This window comes from Heptranchias perlo, chromosome 8 (genome assembly GCF_035084215.1).
Source record: "Heptranchias perlo isolate sHepPer1 chromosome 8, sHepPer1.hap1, whole genome shotgun sequence".
NCBI classification, from domain to species: domain Eukaryota; kingdom Metazoa; phylum Chordata; class Chondrichthyes; order Hexanchiformes; family Hexanchidae; genus Heptranchias; species Heptranchias perlo.
The window spans coordinates 35,198,469-35,208,668 of record NC_090332.1 but is presented as its reverse complement, the minus strand read 5'-3'; the positions used below and the strand labels follow the sequence as shown (position 1 = coordinate 35,208,668).

At 41.2% G+C, this 10,200-nt stretch overlaps 1 long non-coding RNA gene across 1 annotated transcript; it reads right to left on the bottom strand.

The window, feature by feature from the left end:
* Positions 1–664: 664 nt before the first annotated feature.
* Positions 665–9,670, bottom strand: LOC137324192 (uncharacterized). Its single transcript, XR_010963545.1, has 3 exons — positions 9,530–9,670; positions 1,386–1,466; positions 665–893 (listed from the first exon to the last, which is right to left on the bottom strand). It is a non-coding gene; the product is annotated as an uncharacterized lncRNA (long non-coding RNA).
* Positions 9,671–10,200: the final 530 nt, after the last annotated feature.

Here is a 10,200-nt window from a genome sequence, read left to right as displayed (position 1 = left end):
TTGAGGTTGTGAAAGGCGCTATATAAATGCAAGTCTTTCTTTCTTTTTACTTGCTAATAACTGAGGACAATTACCTCCACAGGCTTGGTTCATAGGCTTAGGTTAAAATTACCCACAATTATTCAGCTCTGCTCGAAGTGCTGCTTTTACTCTAAACATGGATTTTTCAATGGGAATATCTTTATATTGATGTTATGAAGAGGGGAAGAGGGGAAGGTTGATCAGGCATCACCAAAAAAAATCTCTTCCCTATATGTGGACATTCACTCATCAGGGTCTACTGATCAAGAAGATCTTATTTAGGGATCCCCATTAGGGGTGTGCCCACACTGCCCAATAGCTAACTGTATGTCAGCATTACTTAGGAATGCAGCAATAATACCGTCTCAAGATCTAAACTGAACCTTCTTGTCTTTCACTTCTGTGCTTCTTCAATTTCTTCAAAGATCAAGAAAACACTTGGTAAATCGAGGCCGGTTACAAATCATTGAACTGCTTTTTTTCACAGCAAATAAACATACTGAACAAAAGGTATGATCAGATTCACTACTCCTCTGTGCTTTATCTCAACACAACCAGAAAAGAAACAGAGACTTCCGAACATAATGGGTGTGGGGTTTTATTCATTGCTGACCATAAACTAATTGCTTATTATTGACAGTCAGTGGGGTAGCAATACCAAAGCTAGCTCATTAGCAATTTAACACCTATTGTCTCAATCCCTTTGAAACACAGCATTTAGAATGTAACTCTTTTTCCAAATCCTTTCCATGGAAAAATGAACAAAATATCCTGAAACATGACAAGGTCTCAACCTTGGCAATCTGACCTCCAAAGTCCAGGCATCTGTTTGTACTTCTTATGTGTCGGTTTGTTGTTTGAAGTTTGTGGGCCTGGAAGTTTGGAAAAGACTGTGTTTAGGATTGTTCCCTCATTGGTGTAGAAATCCTAAATCAAAACACCAAGGGGTTAACTTTAACCCTGTCCACCCGGCGGAAACCAGGAGGGTGGGCAGTTAAAATTGTCCAGGTTAATTATCCACCAAAAAGCAAACACAAACTCACTGTTCCAAACCTTAGCCTGCTCTACTGAACAGGCGGTAAGGACACCCATCCAAAGCCGGCGGGGTGCTTCTTTACATATATATGTCAGGTCCCAATTACATCATCGGAACCCAACTGCAAAATTAACTGATGGCCTGGGCAGGAATGCTTACCCGTCAGGTGAAGATAGCGGGAAGAGGAGCCACAGCCAGATGAGGCCCTGATAAGTGCTCCACCTGACCCCACAAGGAAATCTTAAGTCTTCCCTGCCTCTGACTCACTCTCCCTTCCCATACACAAGACTCCCACTTGATGATCCCTGAAGCTGATCCCACCACCTACCTGGAGTCGGGGGCGGCCTCTGGGTCACGCAATCTTCCACCGCTTCTTGCCAACTTCCCGCCTGGAGGATTTTATTGAGACCTGGCCATTAAAAAGGATTACAAAGAATTACAAAGAATGTACAGCACAAAAACAGGCCATTTGGCCCAACAGGTCCATGCTCATGTGTTTATCTAGCTTTCCCTTAAATGCAGCTATGCTAGTCGCCTCAACTACTCCTTGTGGTAGATAGCTCCACATTCTTACCACTCTCTGGGTGAAGAAGTTTCTCCTGGATGCCCTATTGGATTTGTTAGTGACTATCTTATATTTATTAAAATCGCCCAGGACTCACTCAGCCACAGATAGACAGGAAATTAACTCAACAGCATGATTCCCACTGGAAACACGCTGGCAGTTATAATTCAGGCCCATGATCTATTCGTATCAGTAACTTGACATACATGCAAGTGGGAAATGGGAACATATATGCAATTGAGAATATGCCATATGACAGACTAGGAGCAGGGTTAGTGATGGGCACTATCTAAATTGGGAATTGTCACTCTTGATCTTCAGTCAGGACCTGGTGTTGTAGCGGCAGTCAGTACGCTAAGTGAGAGGAGGCAAATCGACCTCCACAAAGACGTATGTGGGCCCCACCAGTGGGGTCTAGGTCCGACAAGCAAGCCGGACCCTCAACAAGCTATATATTTTCATAGAATCATGGAATCAAAGAATGATACAGCATAGAAGGAGGCCATTTGGCCTATCATGCCTATGCCGGCTCTTTGTTAAAGCTATCCAATTAGTCCAACTCCTCTGCTCTTTCCCCATAGCCCTACAAATTTTTCCCCTTCAAGTAGTTATCTAATTCCCTTTTGAAAGTTATTATTGAATCTGCTTCCACCACTCTTTCAGGCAGTGCATTCCAGATCATAACACCTCACTGCGTAAAATTTTATTTCCTCATGTCGCCTCTGGTTCTTTTGCCAATTACCATAAAACTGTGCCCTATGGTTACCGACTCTTGTGTCACTGCAAATAGTTTCTCCTTACTTCCTTTATCAAAATCCTTCATGATTTTGAATACATCTACCAAATCTCCCCTTAACCTTCTCTGCTGAAAGGAGAACAAACCCAGATTCTCTAGTCTCTCCACTTAACTGAAGTACCGTTCTAGTAAATCTCCTCTGCGCCCTCTTTTAGGCCTTGACATCCTTTCTAAAGTGTGGTGCCCAGAATTGGCCACAATATTCCAAATAGGGCCTAACTAGTGTTTTATAAAGGTTTAGCATAACTTCCTTGCATTTGTGCTCTATGCCTCTATTTAAAAAGCTAAGGATCACATATGCCTTTTTAACAGCCTTCTCAAATTGTCCTACCACTTTCAAAGACTTGTGTATGTCTACCCCCAAGTTTCTCTGTTCCTGCACCCCCTTTAAAATTGTACCACTTAGTTTATAGTGCCTCTCCTCATTCTTCTGACCAAAATTAATCACTTCACACTTCTCTGCGTTAAATTTCATCTGCCATGTGTCTGCCCATTTCACCAGTCTGTCTATGTCCTCCTGAAGTCTGTTACTACACTCCTCACTGTTTACTACATTTCCAAGTTTTGTGTCATCTGCAAACTTTGAAATTATATCCTCTATACCCAAGTCTTGGTCAATAATATATATCAAAAAGAGCAGTGGTCCCAACACCAACCTCTGGGGGACACCACTGTATACTTCCCTCAAGTCTGAAAAACAACCGTTCACCACTACTCTCTGCTTTCTATCCCCAAGCCAATTTTTGTATCCATGCAGCCACTGCCCCTTTTATCCCATGGGCTTCAATTTTGCTAACAAGTCTATTATGTTGTACTTTATCAAACACCTTTTGAAAATCCATATACACAACATCAACTGCACTACCCTCATCAACCCTCTCCATTATTTCATCAAAGAACTCAACCAAGTTAGTCAAACAAGATTTGCCTTTACCAAATCCATGCTGGCTTTCATTTATTGACCCATATTTTTCCAAGTACCAATTCATTTTGTCACGGATTATTGTCTCTAAAAGTTTCCCCACCACCGATGTTAGGCTGACTGGCCTGTAATTGCTAGGTTTATCCCTCTCCCTTTTTTTGAACAGGGGTATAACATTGGTAATCCTCCAGTCCTCTAGCATCACTCCCATATCTAAGGACAATTTTATTTAACAAGATCTTCTAGATTAGCTCCCTTGCTCAGGGGACTGATAGGACCAGTGCTAGGGCCAGGTGGAGGCCTGGACAAGACCTCCCATGGGCATCAGGGCCAAAGTTTCATGAGCATGGGGCAGGCAGGTGCCAGAGGTGTACCTGTAATAGTGCCTGCACCCACCTGCACCATGCTAATGAGATGCCCTCCCACAGATCCACAGACTCTGGTGGGATCGGTACTGCAGGGCATGGACGGGAATAATTCCAGCAGTTACTCTTGGATCGTGACCCAAGAAGTTTCGGGAAATCTGTTGTTCATAATAAATTCAGTAAATATTTGTGTACCAAAGTGTATTACAGTAAAGATGGATTCAGTCCATCATTATAACAGAATGTTCATATAAATATGTCATGATGATGAACTTGTCCAAAGTGAAGTTTATTACAAAATCATGACAGACTAATTCTGTCTGCTGCCAAAAGTTACTAACTCCGTGGCTGTTGCACGTGTGAAATGATTGTTCAGTCAGAATTATTTGGATTTGAAGTGGTAACACAATGCTCTTTGCACTTACCACTCTTCAAGAATCAAACTATAAAAAGGAGAAAAAGACCTGTAACAAGGCAAATTATTACCAGGTCAGAGGGAAGCCTGCATGACAGTGTTGTGCCTTGAGTATTCAGACATCGTCAACAGTCCACACCATCCAGTTTAAAGCTCTTCCCCTCAGGGTGTGACTACTTATTGGTACAAATCACAACTGTTCTTGAAATCGAGGTGATCTGAATTCTAAAACCAGATTAATTTCTAAAATGGGCTGACATCACCAACATCATTATGGGACCCCAATATCATTATTTTAATAAGGCTCCCACTTATTTCAGGCATGAGTGCCGGCTGGCTGGCCATTTCAAGGCCCACTTGAAAATCGAGTCCAATGAGCCTCGAGTGGCCAGTGGCCAGTAGGTTTTTTTAAAATATTCAACTATCTACCACCCTGTTTTTCAGCATGAATGGGGCCGTAGGCAGACAGAAATCACCCCCATTCACGTTAGTTTTATAACAGTTTTAAAATAAAGGTTGAGCAGGCCAACATAAAGGGACACGAAAAAAATATACAGCTCTGGACAACCTCCTCCTCAGAAACTACAGCAGTCAGGTCATATTTTCAAACTGCGATAGCAACTATTTAATGTATCAAAGCAATTTGGTGTTTTATTTGGGACTCTGGTGCATTTCAAAGATAATAATTATAGCCATGAAGATGTTCCATGAGAGATAATAGCCCCAAAGTAGAGCTTTTTTTTCATAGCAGAAGATGAAATAATTAGCAAGCAGCTTGTTTTAAAAGGCCTGAGGAATGAATTGTGGACTGGGGCGATTGATGAGGAGTGTTAACGTTGTACATGCATGCTCAACTATACTGTCAAAGAATGCTCCTGCTGCTTAATAAAGAGCATTCGATAAACAAACCCATGTGGAGTGATGCTCACAGAGTTGAGGGGGAAGCGAATACGAGTATTTATTTAAACTAGAGCTGCATTAAATAACACAATACCTGGGCGCGCCAATGAGCTGTAACACAAAGTAGTAAAATTTGGGTTAGCACCTAGAAAGCAACAAACTCCCAACCTCAATAAATTGACGGTGTCAGCCGTGGCTCAATTGCTGGCACTCTTGCCGCGGAGTCAGAAGATTGTAGGTTCAAGCCCCATTCCAGAGACTTGAGCACCAAATCTAGGCTGATACTTCACTGCTGTACTGAGGGAGTGCTGCACTGTCGGAGTTGCTGTCTTTCGGTTGAGGTGGTAAACATAGGCCTCATTTACCTTCTCAGGTGGACGTAAAAGATCCTATGGCACAAATCTTTGAAGGTGGCAGGATAAGTTGAGAAGGCTGTTAGAAAAGCATATGGGATCCTGGGCTTTATTAATAGAAGCACAGAGTACAAAAGCAAGAAGTTATGCTAAACCTTTATAAAACACTGGTCAGGCCACAGCTGGCCATTGTGTTCAATTCTGGGCACCATACTTTAGGAAAGATGTCAAGGCCTTAGAGAGGGTGCAGAAGAGATTTATTAGAATGGTACCAGAGATGAGAGACTTCAGTTATGTGGAGAGATTGGAGAAGCTGGGGTTGTTCTCCTTAGAATAGAGAAGTGTAAGGGGAGATATGATAGAGGTGTTCAAAATCATGAACGGTTTCGACAGAGTAAATAAGGAGAAATTGTTTCCAGTGGCAGAAAAGTCGGTAACCAGAAGAAACATTTTTTTTTATGCAGTGAGTTGTAATGATCTAGAATGCATTGCCTGAGGGGTGGCAGAGGTAGATTCGATAGTAACTTTCAAAAGGGAATTAGATAAATACTTGAAGGGAAAAAATTTACAGGGCTATGGGGAAAGAACAAGGGAATGGGACTAATTGAGTAGCTCTTTCAAAGAGCTGGCACAGGCACGATGGGCCGAATGACCTCCCCCTATACTGTACCTACTATAATACTATAATACTATTTTGAAGAAGAGTAGGGGTGTTCTCATTTATCCCTCAACCAACACCACTTTAAAAAGCAGATTATCTGGTCAATATCCCATTGCTGTTCGTGGGATCTTCCTGTGCACAAATTGGTTGCCGCGTTTCCTACATTACAGCAGTGACTACACTTCAAAAATACTTCATTGGCTGTAAAGCACTTTGGGACTTCCTTAGGTCTTGAAAGGCGCTATATAAATGCAAATCTTTCTTTCTTTTTCTTTCTTATATAGTGAGGTGCGAAGTGGAGGCCAGGAGCTTTCTCCTAGTAAGAAAAGCTGACATCTGCACTAGAATTCCCAATATACATTCCCAATGTGTGAAGCTCTGCGCCAGAATGCTAATTTGTAAAATCTATGCCCTATGTTTTCAATTAAATTTTATGTAAAATTATGTCAAATGCGTTCTCCAAGCAGGCCAAAGTGAGTTACAATATGTTCCCTAGCTTGACTGTGCGGAGCTCCTATCAATAATGATCCCCTCCAAGCGACTAAATCCTACGGCCCTCCCACCGTACATTAAAAGCTTAGCCCCCTCACATCAGTGCTGCCAACCCTAAAGACCACCCCTTAATATGCCAAAGCTTAGAATCTCACCATTTACCGTGCTACTTAACTCTTTGCTCAGGTGCTGCAAAACCTTAGGACTTCACTGCAATGCTGCCAATTCCAGAACATTCCTTCCGTGCAGCAAAAACACAGTACCCCACCCCAGTGCTGCCAAAACTTAGGACTCCCATCCCAGTGCTGCTAATCTCCAGAACATCTTACCCAGTTCTGCCAGATTCCAAAAATGCCCCCAAGTGCTGCCAAGCACTAAGACCTCCTTCCAGTGCTATTGAAGTGCAGGCCCCCACCCCCTGCTGCCATATTGCTAAACTCCAGCCACCGTAACCCCCCCACCTCAGATTGTTTAAAGCTTAGGAGCCCCACCACAATCCTGCTAAATTCTAGGACCCCTAACTCAGTTCTGACAAACCGCAGGACTATGCTCCAGTATTATCAAAGCCCAAGACCCCTTCTCAATGCTACTAAGCCTCACGATCTTCCCTCCCCAGTGCTGATAAATGTCAAGTACCCAACTCCATCCTGCATTCTAAAAATGAACGCGTGGGTAAAGATACATTATACTAATCAAGGCCATTTACTTACTGTTTTCACAGAAAATGAAAAGAATCAGAGAAGTCAATCCTCAAAATAGTGGTAAAAATCCAAGATTACTACGTAATAAAAACACAATTTGGCTTATTCAGTCACAGTAAACAATTGTGCATTGCATGCCATAATACCCCCAATGTTGGAAACAGCCTGGGGTAGATTTTCAACTTACTGCCCAGGCATAAAGCCTGTGTTATGGATCTGGCACCCGCTGTAGAATACCCCCATCCAATATTCATCTCCATTGGCGGTTTCTACTAAAGGCGGCCAATTCGCATTGCCAGTTGTACACCCGGGTAGTAAGTCTACCCCATGTGCTCTGACTCACCATAAGCAACACATTGGGAGATCTGATATTAGTTTTTATTAGTTCAATAGTATGTTAGCAAGCACATTATAGTTCAACAAGTCACTGGCAGTGATGAAAACTCTAATTTAACTGTAGACTTCCAGGGGTAGAATTTCTGCAGGGACTCTCCCAATCTCCTGTCGTAACTTCGGCAGAAACCTAGGAGAAATACTGACCCAGAATTTACTGTGAAAATAACGGTGAGGCTAACAGCACTCACTTATTTATGCACAAACCCGAAAATCTGGAAGTTGTTGCCCGAGAAGCTCTGCTCCTCCATCAGCTTCGCAAAAACGGCATTTCGCCGTTAAACTCACCATTCAAATACATTGAATGGCACGAAGTTCCTGTACTTACGTGGTAGATGCAGACTAAACTCGCCACAAAAGGTTAGGGCTTGTCCATAGCAGACTAAGCACCTTTTTAACGGTGTGATAAGTCTTAATTACTGCCAAAAAAACTCTCTAACACTGAAAATTAACTTTTACAACTGCGGAGTTTCATTCCTTCAACTTTTAATTGTTGTTGGAGATTTTTTTTTAAATTTTAATAATTTTAACTTTTTCTTTCTGTCCCTTTTTTCTCTCTCTCTTAATCCAATCTTTCTTTCCTTCTCTTTATTTCGCTTCCTGTACTTGATTTTAAATTGAATTCACTATTCTAACTTAGACTTCCTGGTTCAGACTGCACTGCTCATTAACGATGCTTCAATCTGATTGGTTAGGGAGGTACACAGTTACTTGCCCTGTTCATACAGTTCCCAGATGCCCTGTAGAGGGCACCATGCCATTTGCGCCTCTAACTTACAGTTGGAGAGATATGGGCAAGGGCAGTAAAATTCTGGCCCATCGTAAATGGAATTTTATGCCACTTCTCCAGGGCTTACATTGATCTTTTGCCAAAGTTACAGCATGAAATTAGAAGAGCTCCCACTGAAATTCCAGGTGCCAAAATTTATATATTTACAAAGCTGAATTTTACCATCTGTTTGCCATCACGCTGGGCAAAGTACTAGTTTCTGTAGAACCATCAAGGAAAAATGATGCATTGTCACATCTACACTTCCAAGGATTAATAGACTCAGCTGTCACACACATCACTCATATACCTTTTGAGCCCATCAATATTACCAAAAACAAAGAATGAGTATTTTGCCGTTAGGGACCAAATAACCCTTCCACTCCAAATTTGAGTAAAGAAAGGGTTTGATTTAAATAGTGGTTTAAGAAATTTCTCAGATATATCCCAAAGTGCTTCATTTATTTATTTTGTAAGGCTATAATTGTTGTTATGTGGCTATTCACCTAGTTAATTCAGGCCCTATTTGGTTAGATTGGGTTTGGTGTTTATCTCTAGATGTACGAGTGTCTTTTTTATTTCCTGTGGTTTAGGTTTCAGACCTTGGTAGGAACCAGTTTTGTGACTTCTTCCTCCGTTTTACTGATGCCTTTTAATTTTGATGCATGGTTACACCTGCCCCTGTCTTTTCTCTGTTCGAATGCTGACTGAACTGCTGTGTATTTCCAACAGTTTCTGTTTTTAGATCAGCTTTTGTGCCTTCTGGACTAAATCTTGAATAAGCTAAAATGTTCATCCCTGGTGTGTGCTTTATCTTGAAACTGAGGTCAGTTACAGTAGGAACATTTTATCCATGTGGATGTAATTTGGTAAAGTATTAGATCAACAAAATGACAGCTCAGGGAAGTCTATTCTCAAAAATGGCCAAAATAAATCTCTTCCATTTTTACAATATTTCTCATTTTGATATTTTTGCGAACTTCAAAAAGAACCACCATGAATAATTTACTTAGTATCAAGGAAAAGACCAATGTCATCAGTCAGGCAGCCTTAGTTGTTGCCTTCTCCCAAATCGGCATAACACAAATTATCCACCAGTAAGGCACAAGACAAATTCATTTGCTAAAATATCTTACTCACATTTTTGTGGGTTTAGGTTCAAATTCTGAGAAGCAGAGATGCAGTCCGCATAAGTGTCTGGGCATTGTCAAAGCTCTGAGTCAGCTATTTGATGGTCTCATTGTTCCTTTCATTGCTGAGCTTTATTGCTTTGAAATGTTTTTGCCATAAACATCTGCAGAAAAATTTAGAATGTTATACATTATGCTTTGAATTTTACCTCAGATATTTGTTTGTGTTCAGTGGTAAAGAACACTCCTCTATGTAAGCCTCTGCTCCCTACGAACCAGAGTGTGTCTTTGCCTGAACAATATATAGGTAACTGTAGTGATCCCAGGAGTCAAACAGAAACTTTTGTCACTGTACTTTGGCTTATTGGATGTATCACATGCCTTCACATCATCTCCTTGACTTTGGAAAGTAATAGAATAAACACTTTAGTAAACTGTGGCTTGAGTTATAAACTTCAGAACAAATTTGTTAACAATAAATAAGAAAGCAATAGCAAAGACAAACATTAGATTTTGAGTAATATACTGACTTCACTATTCTTTCTCGGAATATAGAAAATAAAGTTGTGTCTCTTCAGCAAAAACTTAATGTAAAACACAAGCAAAGTTCCTGACCTTACATGATGGTTCACTGGTAACTTAACATAGAACATCTTGCTTCTATTTCTCTCTGCTGGCTTC